Source organism: Dendrobates tinctorius, unplaced genomic scaffold, assembly GCF_039654945.1.
Source record: "Dendrobates tinctorius isolate UK_male_01 unplaced genomic scaffold, ASM3965494v1 ptg000107l, whole genome shotgun sequence".
In the NCBI taxonomy this organism is placed as follows: domain Eukaryota; kingdom Metazoa; phylum Chordata; class Amphibia; order Anura; family Dendrobatidae; genus Dendrobates; species Dendrobates tinctorius.
This window is the reverse complement of record NW_027361775.1, coordinates 31,217,752-31,230,985: the sequence shown is the minus strand read 5'-3', so window position 1 is coordinate 31,230,985 and position 13,234 is coordinate 31,217,752. Positions and strand designations below refer to the sequence as shown.

The window sequence follows — 13,234 nt, the reverse complement described above, 5'->3', positions numbered from 1 at the left end:
TGTGTGTTCTCTCATTGGTGAATAGGCTAGAACATTCAGGAACATTACTGGATAGGCATAATGGAGGATGTTTCATTTGGAGCCATTTGAATGTTCTGATGTACAGTAACAAGAAACAAACATTATAGGCACTTGGAGAAAACATACAGTGAGAAATTCAGGCTATGACCCCAGACATCCTGTGGAATACATTCAAAAATATGGAATGGCGCGTGCAGGAGTGCTTGGATGCGAACACTGGACATTTTCAACACTTGCTTTAAAATATCAGTTTCTCATGAACCATGGTATATACAGCCCAGATTTCACTACAATAGATAAATCTATTTTAGAAGTTATAGCAATTTTTCTTTGAAAATTAGTGAGCAATTCACCCTGTATAATTCAGGAAAAGGGCTAGCTCTGGTGAAAGATTTAACTTCTAGGCTTTATTTAAGACATATTATAAGATACAAGGTACGAGAAGCTTTTTTTTCATACATGAAAAATCTCTGATGAAATACTAATGGTAAAAAACTGACAAACTGACCAAGCACTGATGCAAATCTGACCCAGAACACTGATGAAACTGAGAAAAATCACAGATGTCTTACTGAAACCGCAAATATTCAGTGGCCTTTGTAATACAGCCTACCTAATATATTTTTGGATCGCCATATTTTATGACCTACAATATTTTTGTTTTATTTTTGATGATTTTTTTTATCTTGAACTTTTTATTCTACTTTTAAGTAAGGTCAAGCAAAAACAGCTATTCTGACATCATTTTTCTTTTTATTTCTTCATAAACTACATCATAATTTTATAGTACAGGTTGTTATAAAAGGTAGCAAAACAAATGTTGCACAGTATAGTCTTTTTTGTACAGAATTTTGTATTGTAATAAAAACACAGCATCTATGGGGTTTGTGACTGATATCAGAGATAGGTGTTGTAGCAGGGTGTCTGATCTGATACAAAAAAAGTAGTTCATTTTGTGGTTGTATGTTTTCTTTCATCCTTCCCTGACATACAGTCATGGCCAAAAGTATTGACACCCCTGCAATTCTGTCAGATAATATTCAGTTTCTTCCTGAAAATGATTGCAAACACAAATTCTTTGGTATTATTATCTTCATTTAATTTGTCTTAAATGAAAAAACACAAAAGAGAATGAAGCAAAAAGCAAAACATTGATCATTTCACACAAAACTCCAAAAATGGGCCGGACAAAAGTATTGGCACCCTCAGACTAATACTTGGTTGCACAACCTTTAGCCAAAATAACTGCGACCAACCGCTTCCGGTAACCATCAATGAGTTTCTTACAATGCTCTGCTGGAATTTTAGACCATTCTTCTTTGGCAAACTGCTCCAGGTCCCTGATATTTGAAGGGTGCCTTCTCCAAACTGCCATTTTTAGATCTCTCCACAGGTGTTCTATGGGATTCAGGTCTGGACTCATTGCTGGCCACCTTAGAAGTCTCCAGTGCTTTCTCTCAAACCATTTTCTAGTGCTTTTTGAAGTGTGTTTTGGGTTATCGTCCTGCTGGAAGACCCATGACCTCTGAGGTAGACCCAGCTTTCTCACACTGGGCCCTAAATTATGCTGCAAAATTTGTTGGTAGTCTTCTGACTTCATAATGCCATGCACACGGTCAAGCAGTCCAGTGCCAGAGGCAGCAAAGCAACCCCAAAACATCAGGGAACCTCCGCCATGCTTGACTGTAGGGACCGTGTACTTTTCTTTGAATGCCTCTTTTTTCTTCTGTAAACTCTATGTTGATGCTTTTGCCCTAAAAGCTCTACTTTTGTCTCATCTGACCAAAGAACATTCTTCCAAAATGTTTTAGGCTTTTTCAGGTAAGTTTTGGCAAACTCCAGCCTGGCTTTTTTATGTCTCGGGGTAAGAAGTGGAGTCTTCCTGGGTCTCCTACCATACAGTCCCTTTTCATTCAGATGCCGACGGATAGTACGGGTTGACACCGTTGTACCCTCGGACTGCAGGGCAGCTTGAACTTGTTTGGATGTTAGTGGAGGTTCTTTATCCAACATCTGCACAATCTTGCGTTGAAATCTCTTGTCAATTTTTCTTTTCCGGCCACATCTAGGGAGGTTAGCCACAGTGCCGTGGGCTTTAAACTTCTTGATGACACTGCGCACGGTAGACACAGGAACATTCAGGTCTTTGGAGATGGACTTGTAGCCTTGAGATTGCTCATGCTTCCTCACAATTTGGTTTCTCAAGTACTCAGACAGTTCTTTGGTCTTCTTTCTTTTCTCCATGCTCAATGTGGTACACACAAGGACACAGGACAGAGGTTGAGTCAACTTTAATCCATGTCAACTGGCTGCAAGTGTGATTTAGTTATTGCCAACACCTGTTAGGTGCCACAGGTAAGTTACAGGTGCTGTTAATTACACAAATTAGAGAAGCATCACATGATTTTTCGCACAGTGCCAATACTTTTGTCCACCCTCTTTTTTATGTTTGGTGTGGAATTATATCCAGTTTGGCTTTAGGACAATTCTTTTTGTGTTTTTTCATTTAAGACAAATTAAATGAAGATAATAATACCAAAGAATTTGTGTTTGCAATCATTTTCAGGAAGAAACTGAGTATTATCTGCCAGAATTGCAGGGGTGTCAATACTTTTGGCCATGACTGTATGTTACCTCATATGTTGGGTCTCTGTCTTTGATTCGGGCTCACATGCAAAGCCCACATCTTTTCAAGCAGATGATGGCTGAATTATTTAGCCATCATCTACCTGTAACAGCAGATTAGCTGGACAGCCTGGTATATAACAACTAGTCCTGCAGTGATAATTTCCTGTTGATGAAACTCTGATTATATTGAAACTACAGCAAGATGCTGAGAAAGTGACACATCCCTGGAATCAGGATCTCTGGCTAGTTATGCTGCTCTCATATTAAATTGCAAACGTTGTGGCTGGAATTAGCTTCAGTCTCGGCAGTTTAATTGCTTAGATGAAGCTACAACCAGTAGAGTAACGAAGAAGGCTGAGAGGATGCTTTGTGAAGATTTACACATTATGTAGCTGAAGATCAGGGTGAACAGCATGCTTTAATCAAGTAACTGAACAGGAAATGCTAATGCATTACATGACAAATACACTTTTACTAAAAGGGGTTGCCTGCTGTATCTTAATCAAGTATGTTCTCCAATTCTCAAAAAGGCATTTGATCGATGAGCATGTGATCAGATCCGTATATCAGTCTCTTCTATTTGAAAAACACTGTACATGGGAAAGCTGTATAATGGACAGGTTTGGTCACATGCTCAGGGCCTCCATCAGGGCATTACTGCCCTTACTGGTGTATGGGTCAACAGAAGTACAGAGGGGGGCCCAGACCGAGCCCTCCTCTGTTCACCAGGCCTCATGGGCAGGAGGATCCTGCCGTTGCAGTAACTGAACATGTGTCCTCGATCGTACGTTCGGTTAAAATCTATTACAATGCAGGCCCACACAGCAATAGTTAAAAGCCCTCCATCCAATCACAGGCTGGCAGCTGATGTCAGTCTACACGTCGCCAATGTATGACGTCACTGTCATGTACCGGCGAGTCCATGCTTCAAATGAAAGGAGGAGATGATGACGCAGGACTGTGGCCAGGTAAGGAAAATGTGTAATATGGGGGCAGATTATGCAGGATCATGGGACATATGAGGCAGGATGGACACAGATGAGGCAGGATGAAGACACATGGGGCAGGACGAAACAGATGAGGCAGGATGGAGACAGATGTGGTTGGATGGAGACAGATGGGGCAGACTCATGGGGCAGGATGGATACACATGGGGCAGGATCATGAAGCAGGATGGAGACGATGGAGACACATGAGGCAGGATCATGGGACAGATGGGGCAAGATTATAGGACAGATGAGGGAGAATCATGGGACACATGAGGCAGGATGGAGAAAGATAAAGCAGGATCATGGGACAGATGGGGCAGGATTATGTGACATATATGGCAGGATCACAGGACAGATGGGGCAGGATCATGGGACACATGAGGCAGGATAAAGAAAGATTAAGCAGGATCATGAGACAGATGAGGCAAGGTCATGTGTCACATGAGGTAGGTTGGAGAAAGACAAGCCAGGATCATGGGACAGATGGGGCAGGATAGAGACAGATGGGGCAGGTTGGAGACAGATGGGGCAGGATTGGGAGATCATATGGGGCAGAATGGGGAGATCCGATGGGGCAGGATGGAGACACATGAGAGCAGGATGGGAGAACATATGGCTGGAGCCAGGAATGAAACACATGGGGGCCAGGATGAGGGATATTAATACTGTAGGGGCTAATTAAGGGATATTGCTGCAGTGATGTATGTTATGTTTGAGGATCCTGTATTCAATGGGCGAGTGCTGGAGCTGTGCAGGTCGGCACTATGTCGCCTTTTTTTCTTCATCTGGTGTAGTGTAAAAGTTTGGGAAAAATTAAGTAATGTGTTCTGCAAGCGCTGCTCTAGATAACTGTGTCATTTTCTGCAGAGATTAGTCCTGGTTGATACAAGTGATGGTGTTCTGCACTAGATGAAGAAGAAAAGCGAAGATGAAGGACTTCAACTACAGAGATCACTAGTGAGTCAGTGTATTACCTGTACAATTGCACTATGCACTATATATTATATACAGATCTCTTTCGTATGTCACCTGTGATTACTGTATTACCTGTACACTTGTGGGGAGGAGGACTCCCAGGCAGTGACCGGGCAGGTACCCAGGGGACCGCCATCAGGGTTCCTGAGGGAACGATACTGGGAGGACAGTAAATGGAGAGACTTGACTGAAGTTGTCAGGGAAACAGGGGGCGGGGCAAGGATAAAAGGAGCAGGGGGCGCGCTGAAGTGGCAGTTGGGAGAGAGTGTTGCAGGAGGCAGGAAGCCGGGTGACTTGGAGGGACACTGACCGGAGCCTGTGAGGAGAATACTGCGCACTCACCGACAAGGGTGACATGAGAGACTTTTACCGGGGGTCACTTCCCGCCCCTGTTCGCAGATAGACACGCCCGCCGCCCCCGCCTATGTGAGACAGATCCCTTACCTCAGGTCGCGGCTGTGACTAGACGTAAAACGGCTACAGAGGCCTGGACACTGCCCCCAGGCCTTCTCCCACTGCGGCGACCCTGTCATCACCGGCCTCAGGGGACACCGCCTCGTCCTAGGTGACATTAGAGGCCCATTTCCCGGCTGTGGAGGGACCCTTATCAGAGGACAGCTACTGGTCATTTGGGGACCTGCGTCATTACCGCGCCCCACCGACATCGTTTCTTCAGGGCCTGTTGCACCCCACCGACATCGTTTCTTCAGGGCCTGCTGCGCCCCACCGGCATCGTTCCTTCAAGGCCTGTTGCACCCCACCATCATCATTTCTTCAGGGTCTGTTGCGCCCCACCGACATCGTTTCTTCAGGGCCTGCTGCACCCCACCGGCATCGTTCCTTCAGGGCCTGCTGCACCCCACCGGCATCATTTCTTCAGGGCCTGTTGCACCCCACCGTCATCGTTTCTTCAGGGCCTGTTGCACCCCACCGGCATCATTTCTTCAGGGCTTGTTGCGCCCCACTGCCATCGTTTCATCAGGGCCTGTCGAGCCCAAATCTTCCCGGGATATCGAGGCGTCAAGACAGCCGCATCAACGATCTCTAAGCGGCCGCATCTGCGATCCCGAGTGACGCAAGGAAGGATAAGTGCACTATAGCCATAAGTACTATAGTTTGGCCACGTTCCGGCTTTCTACACCCGGACTAGCCGGGGTACTCCCAGTTTCCTTAGCAAAGTATTGTTTATTTTATTGAGTCCCTGCGAGGACAGATTTGTGTTTACCCCTTTCTGCCTGTTCAGCATAGCCCTAGGGGCTCCAGTTTATAAAAGTTGATTATACAAGTTATACCCTGTCTCGTCTCTCGTCACTGCATCCTGAGAATCTGCTGGTCACTACACTTGGTGTAGTCTGCAGGAAGCAGTCTCCGAGCGCAGACAGTGGTGCCCCCTATCAGGGCGGAGCTGTCAACTCTATAAATAATGAGGGTACCCGCTCCAGCATTTCATTGAGAGCCATGCTGAACAACCTGCCTAGATTTTCCGGCTCCAATACTATGTTATGGAGCTGGACAGAGCGGATGCGGGGGCTCTTTCGGATGCACCCAATGACCCCTGATCTGGAAGCCGAGGTGGCACTCATGGCACTGGACGGGGAGGTGCGGAGGTCAGTGATGTTGAAACCTCCGGGGCACAGCAACACTTTTGAAAAAGTGTTACAGACAGTAGAACAGACCCATGGGGACACTACTAATGTGGGAGAGTTAAAAACCCGTTTGTTTAGTCAGATGCAGGTAGAGGGGGAGACGATCACAGAGTATATGAATGTCCTCCAGGAATTGCATATGGCTATAGAAAGAAAGGATGGGGTAAGGGTAGGACCTGTTGACATTACCCTACGTGACCTACTGGTGACTGGTTTGCGAGATCCATTAGTCAAACAGGCACTGCGGGAGCAGATCAGAATGAATCCCCGAATAGACTTTTCAGAGGTGGGAAGTCAGGCACGTGCTCGAGAGCAGGAGCAGGGGATGGCGGTCCCCGTGGGGAAAGTCCGAGGTGTGGAGGCCTCCGCGAATGCAGTCGAGGAGCCTCAGTGGGTGTAGGAGATGAAGCAAGAGCTGAAAAATATAAAGGGCGAGTTGGCCGAAGTAAAGAGAAGAACCGAGACCGGGACTGGACGACCTAGCTTTAATCCTGGCTCTTGGGGATCACGCTCCCCGCGGGGTGGTCACCCTACACAGGCCCGGTGTTTTGAGTGTGGAGAACCAGGCCACTTCGCCCGAGAGTGTCCGCGGCGTGGGAGATACCCACCCCCGGCGGCCATTATACTAAAGGGCTCCGGGCTGGGGGGACGCCGCTCAGAGCCGAAAACCACAACTAGGGGTGGTGGAAGGCCCGAAGATTTGGTAGCAAAGTGCCCGGTGGTTTGGGCAGAAGTGGAGGGCCGGGCCGTCCGGTGTCTGGTAGACACGCGGTCACAAGTAACCACCATGCCTGCAACGTACTTTCAACAAAACTTCCCAGAGGCAGAAAGACCCCAGTGGAGGCCCATGATTAGACTAATAGCCGCCAACCAATTGCCGGTCCCGGTTGCCGGGGTAGTGTGGGTGCAGGTGACATTGTGCGGTAAATCCCTTGGTCGCAGAGGGGTGGTGCTTACTCAAGGAGAAGCTGACCCCGTCACCCTAGGCATGAATATTTTACGCGAGTTCGGCAACCTGCTACTAAATGATCCCACACAGAAGATTCTGAAGCAGTGGGGTTCTCGCACAGCTCAGGGACAGGTATTCCAGCAGCTGGTGCGAGGTGCGCGGGTGCATCAGGACTGCCAGGAGGGCGAGGCTCTGGGCAAAGCCATCGCGTCAGCAGCTCCCCTGCTTGTGCTACCTCCTGGACAGACAGTGGTGGGCCTGCCAATTCGGGCCCCGATACCTTGTGGAGGTGCAGGTGGAGCCGTGTCACTCAGAGCGCTTACCTCCTGGCATACTGGTGGCCCGTTCCCTGGCTATGGTGCAAAAAGGAACCGTCCTGGTACGCTGCATTAACCTTGAAGACCGAGACACCGTTCTGAAAGCACGGACTGTACTGGCCAAACTAGTAAGGCCTTTAGAAGAAGTGCTGCCAGCTCCTGCGGTTCAATTACGAGTACACCCCGAGGATCCTTGGGAAGTAACAATACGAACCTTACAGGTCCACGAAGTCTCGGCACAAGAGAAGGGCCGAAATATTTTGGAGCAAATGCGGGCCGACCTTTCTGGATTAACTGCAGCCCAACTCTCACAGATAAAAACATTGCTTGGACAGTACCATGAAGTATTTGCTAGTCATGAGGACGATTTTGGGTGTACCACCGCCATCACTCATGAAATCCCCACAGCAGGAGCGGCCCCTATCCGGGAACGATATCGACAGATTCCGCCACAACTCTATCAGGAGGTGAAAACTTTGCTGGCCCAAATGCTGCGAAAAGGGGTGAAACGGGAAAGTCAAAGCCCCTGGGTGGCCCCAATCGTGTTGGTCCGGAAGAAAAATGGTACACTACGATTCTGTGTGGATTATCGTAAACTGAATGCTTGCACTATTAAAGACTCATATCCACTGCCCCGCATAGAAGAATCCCTGTCCGCCTTGGGAAAAGCAACATATTTTTCAACCCTGGACTTGGCCAGTGGGTACTGGCAGGTGCTCAAGTCAGAAGAAGATAGAGCCAAGACGGCGTTCATATTGCCCATGGGATTGTTTGCGTTTAATCGGATGCCGTTTGGGCTGGCCAACGCCCCCGGGACCTTTCAGCGATTGATGGAGCGGTGTCTGGGAGATCTCAATTTTGAGGCTACGTTGATCTATCTGGATGACATCATCGTCTATGCCGCCACCTTTGAGGACCACCTGAAGCGGTTGGGACAGGTACTCAGCCGGTTGCAAAAGTACGGGTTGAAGGTGAAGCTTCAGAAATGCCACCTATTTCGCTCTCAGATTGAGTATCTGGGTCATGTCGTTTCGGCAGAGGGTGTGAGGCCATCCCGGGAGTAGGTTGCTGCTATCCAGGAATGGCCTACCCCCGAGACGGTGAAAGATGTGCGGACTTTTCTGGGGTTAGCCGGATATTACCGTCGCTTCGTAAAGAATTTTGCATGTCGAGCTCGAGCCCTGCACGACCTGCTGAAGGGGGCTCCCGCTGGGGCCAATGGGCGAAAAATCCAGTGGCAACACCCTCAGGAAGAGGCCTTCCGAGACCTCAAGGCTGCGCTCTCGGATCCCCCAGTGTTGGCTTATGTGGATTTCTCTCAACCGTTCATCTTGCACACTGACGGGAGTCTTCACAGGCTGGGAGCTGTGTTGCCACAGGTTCAGGATGGCCGGCAGGGGGTGATCGCATATGGAAGTCGCTCACTCCATGACTCCGAGCGTAACCCTGACTATTACAGCTCCTTTAAGCTCGAGCTCCTCGCAGTGGTGTGGGCTACGACGGAGAGATTCACAGAGTACCTAGCGGGCTCCAAGGTGGTAGTGCGAACTGACAACAACCCACTGGCTCATTTGGAAAACGCCAAATTGGGGGCTCTGGAACAGCAATGGGTGGCCCAGATGGCGAAGTACAATTATAAGATTATCTACAAAAGAGGGGCCGAGAATGTCCATGCAGACGCCCACTCCAGGATTCGACATACAACTCCAGGACAGAATCGAGATGAAGAATTAGAAGGAGAGGAAATACCGTTCGCTCTCACTGCTGCCGTGCTCACAACTGACAATAAAAAAAATCTTCCTCTGAGACCCCAAGGGGCATATTGGAACAATCCCGGGATAAGTGGATACAATAGCAACAAGAAGACGAAGAGGTTGGCCTTCTCAGGACATGGGTCGCCGCTGGGCAATTACTCACTGACTCTCAACGGCAAAATTTGACTCAAGACCTGTTGCTTATGCTGCGACAATGGGAGAGGTTGGTTATCCGAAAGGGATTATTGTATCGTAAAATAACATCACAAACAACCTCAATGACGGTTTGGCAGGTGGTAACGCCAGGAGCCCAACTTCACGTACTGGCTTGGGAGGCTCACGAAAAAGGGGCCCATTTCGGAACAAAAAAAACTTTGCAATAGCTGCAACAGAAAGCTTACCAACCGCGCTTGCCGGCTGTTGTGGACGAAATTTGCCGGACCTGCCGCTTGTGTGAATTAGCCAAACCACCCGCTCAGCGAGCTGCAGCACAGACTATTGTGACCTCAGCGCCCCTTGAGCTCCTGATGGTGGATTATCTGACCATTGGGCCTGCATTTCAGGGATACGAACACTGTCTCGTTATGGTAGATCATTTCACCAAGTTCGCTGTGGTCACCCCCACTCGGGATCAGACCGCAGAGTAAGCTGCCTCCGCAATTTGTATAAACTTTATACAAGTATACGGCTGTCCTCAATGAACACATTCTGATCAGGGAGCATGTTTTTTGGGAAAAGTCATGGAAGAACTACATCACCTCTATGGAATTGACAAATCCCGGACCACACGGTATCACCCGCAAGGGAATGGGGCTTGTGAACGATTTAATCGGACATTGATTCAGATGTTGCGCACTCTGGAGAGTGACAAGAAGGCCCGTTGGCCTGAATATGTTTCTGAATTAGTTTGGGTCTATAGCAATAGGGTACATCGAGTGACTGGCTATACCCCCTATTCCCTGTTGTTCGGACGAGAAGGTAAAGGGATCACGGAGGTGGAGTTAGACCCCGAAGAGCCTCAGCCCTGGACTGGAGTGTCATCTTGGGTCCGAAATCATCGTCACCGGCTGCAAACTCTTCACCGAATTGTACACACCAAGCTCCGAGACTGGGAGCACCCTGGGAAGAATGCAACCCCACCTCCTCGCCTCCAAAGCAGGGACCGGGTGCTTGTATTAGATCAACGCCCCCAGAACAAACTGGAGCCGCGTTGGGAAGAAAGTCCTTATCGGGTCTTACGCCGTATCCATCCAGACGGACCGGTGTACGAAATACGACCTGAGGAGGATGAGACACTGCCCACTCGTATTGTGCATCGTAATATGTTACGCCCATGTACTTCCTCCGACCCGAAGCAACCGGAGCCTACCCGGTCGACATCCGTACCGTCTTCCGTATGTTGGAACCCGGACGACGACGAAGATTGTCTCCCAGGACACAGAGGCCCTCCACTCAGTAATGAATCATCTGACACAATTAGCCCGCCCGCACCAATCAGTCCACCGATGTCCACCACCCCAGACGACTCTACCCCAGTTGAACTTAGACGCTCCGAGCGGTCAACAGCCGGCAAACCCCCTGAACGATATGAGCAAGATGAATTCATATGGCAACGAATATTGAAACCCCTACAGACCGATCTCAATAGACTAAGGCCCTCGCCCGAGGACTGGCGAGCTTACAGGGTGGGGGAGTGTGGGGAGGAGGACTCCCAGGCAGTGACCGGGCAGGTACCCAGGGGACCGCCATCAGGGTTCCTGAGGGAACAATACTGGGAGGACAGTAAAGGGAGAGACTTGACTGAAGTTGTCAGGGAAACAGGGGGCGGGGCAAAGATAAAAGGAACAGGGGGTGCACTGAAGTGGCAGTTGGGAGAGAGTGTGACAGGAGGCAGGAAGCTGGGTGACTTGGAGGGACACCGACAGGAGCCTGTGAGGAGAATACTGCGCACTCACCAACAAGGGAGACGTGAGAGACTTTTTCCGGAGGCCACTTCCTGCCCCCGTTCGCAGAGAGATACGCCTGCCGCCCCCCGCCTATGTGAGACAGATCCCTTACCTCAGGTCGTGGCTGTGACTAGACGTAAAACGGCCACAGAGGCCTGGACACTGCCCCCTGGCCTTCTCCCACTGCGGCGACCCTGTCATCACCGGCCTCAGGGGACACCGCCTCGTCCTAGGTGACATTAGAGGCCCATTTCCCGGCTGTGGAGGGACCCTTATCAGAGGACAGCTACTGGTCATTTGGGGAACTGCGTCATTACCGCACCCCACCGACATCGTTTCTTCATGGCCTGTTGCGCCCCACCGACATTGTTTCTTCAGGGCCTGCTGCGCCCCACCGGCATCGTTCCTTCAAGGCCTGTTGCACCCCACCGTCATCATTTCTTCAGGGCCTGTTGCGCCCCACCGACATAGTTTCTTCAGGGCCTGCTGCGCCCCACCGGCATCGTTCCTTCAAGCCCTGTTGCACCCCACCATCATCATTTCTTCAGGGCCTGTTGCGCCCCACCGACATAGCTTCTTCAAGGCCTGCTGCGCCCCACTGTCATCGTTTCTTCAGGGCCTGTTGTGCCCCACCGGCATCGTTTCTTCAGGGCCTGTTGCGCCCCACCGCCAACGTTTCTTCAGGGCCTGTCGTGCCCAAATCTTCCCGGGATATCAAGGCATCAAGACAGCCGCATCAACGATCTCTAAGCAGCCGCATCTGCGATCCCGAGTGATGCAAGGAAGGATAAGTGCACTATAGCCATAAGTACTATAGTTTGGCCACATCCCGGCTTTCTACACCCGGACTAGCAGGGGTACTCCCAGTTTCCATAGCAAAGTATTGTTTATTTTATTGAGTCCCTGCGAGGACAGATTTGTGTTTACCCTTTTCTGCCTGTTCAGCATAGCCCTAGGGGCTCCAATTTATAAAAGTTGATTATACAAGTTATACCCTGTCTCGTGTCTCGTCACTGCATCCTGAGAATCTGCTGGTCACTACACACTGACACTATGTACAGAGCTCCTGTGTATAATGGCACTAGTGGTAATATTAGTATTGTGTTTTTTATTAATGATCAGTATTGTAGTATTCGGTCACTATGGGGTGGTAATATGTGTTCTGGTCAAAGTGTGGCATTATTTGTTCCATGTATGTGGTATTATTTGGTCATGCTAGTGATATATGTGGTCTGGTCTTCGCGTGGTGGTATTTGTCCCTTGTATGTGGTATTATTGGCCACTATGTGGTCTGGCCACAGTGTGGTAGTATTTGTTCCTTGTCTGTGGTATTATTCGATCACTATATGGTAGTAATATGTGGTCCAGCCATGGTGTGATGTTATTTGTCCCTTGTATGTGGCATTATTGGTCATTTTAAAAATGGAAAAATAAATAAAAATATAGGTAAGAAAAGAGCTTTGGGCATTTTAAGAAATGTTTAATAAGTTAGAGTAGAGAGGGGCCCGGACAAAAAAGTCTACCTTGCCATGATGTCAGATTAAAAAATCTTTTGGCCAATATAAAAGCTGATGACTATGTATATGCTATATCACATGGGAAATGTTAACGTGTGATTGGTGTGGATGTGGTGCAGAAGTTGAGTTTTTCCAAGAGTGGAAGGTGGGACCGTGAAAGGTTCAAGGGGTGGAGGCGGGGCTGGAGTGGAGCCTGGGCAGAGTCTCAAGGGGATCCAAAAATTTTGTCAGTATGGGGCCCTGAAATTCCTGGTGGCAGCTCTGCACATGCTGCTCATTCAGCTGCCATCTTGAGAACAGGCGAGCTGCACAGTCTGTGATGAAGGCTAAACTAAGAAGTGGATGGCGGCACACAAAGGAAATCATGTAAGGGCAGGTGCATCAAGCAACGTGCACGGCCCCATAGACTAACATTGATCTGAGTGCAATCCAATGTTTTGTTGGATCGCACTCGGAACAAAACTAAAGTCATCTGCACCTGCCCTAACACAT

The 13,234-nt window shown here is 49.1% G+C and overlaps 1 protein-coding gene across 1 annotated transcript in view; it reads right to left on the bottom strand.

Annotated features, from left to right (window-relative positions):
* The window catches only part of LOC141100696 (alkaline phosphatase, germ cell type-like), an 83,088-nt gene that overhangs the window by 44,082 nt on the left and 25,772 nt on the right, over window positions 1–13,234 (bottom strand). The gene's annotated exons all lie outside the window — the stretch shown is intronic.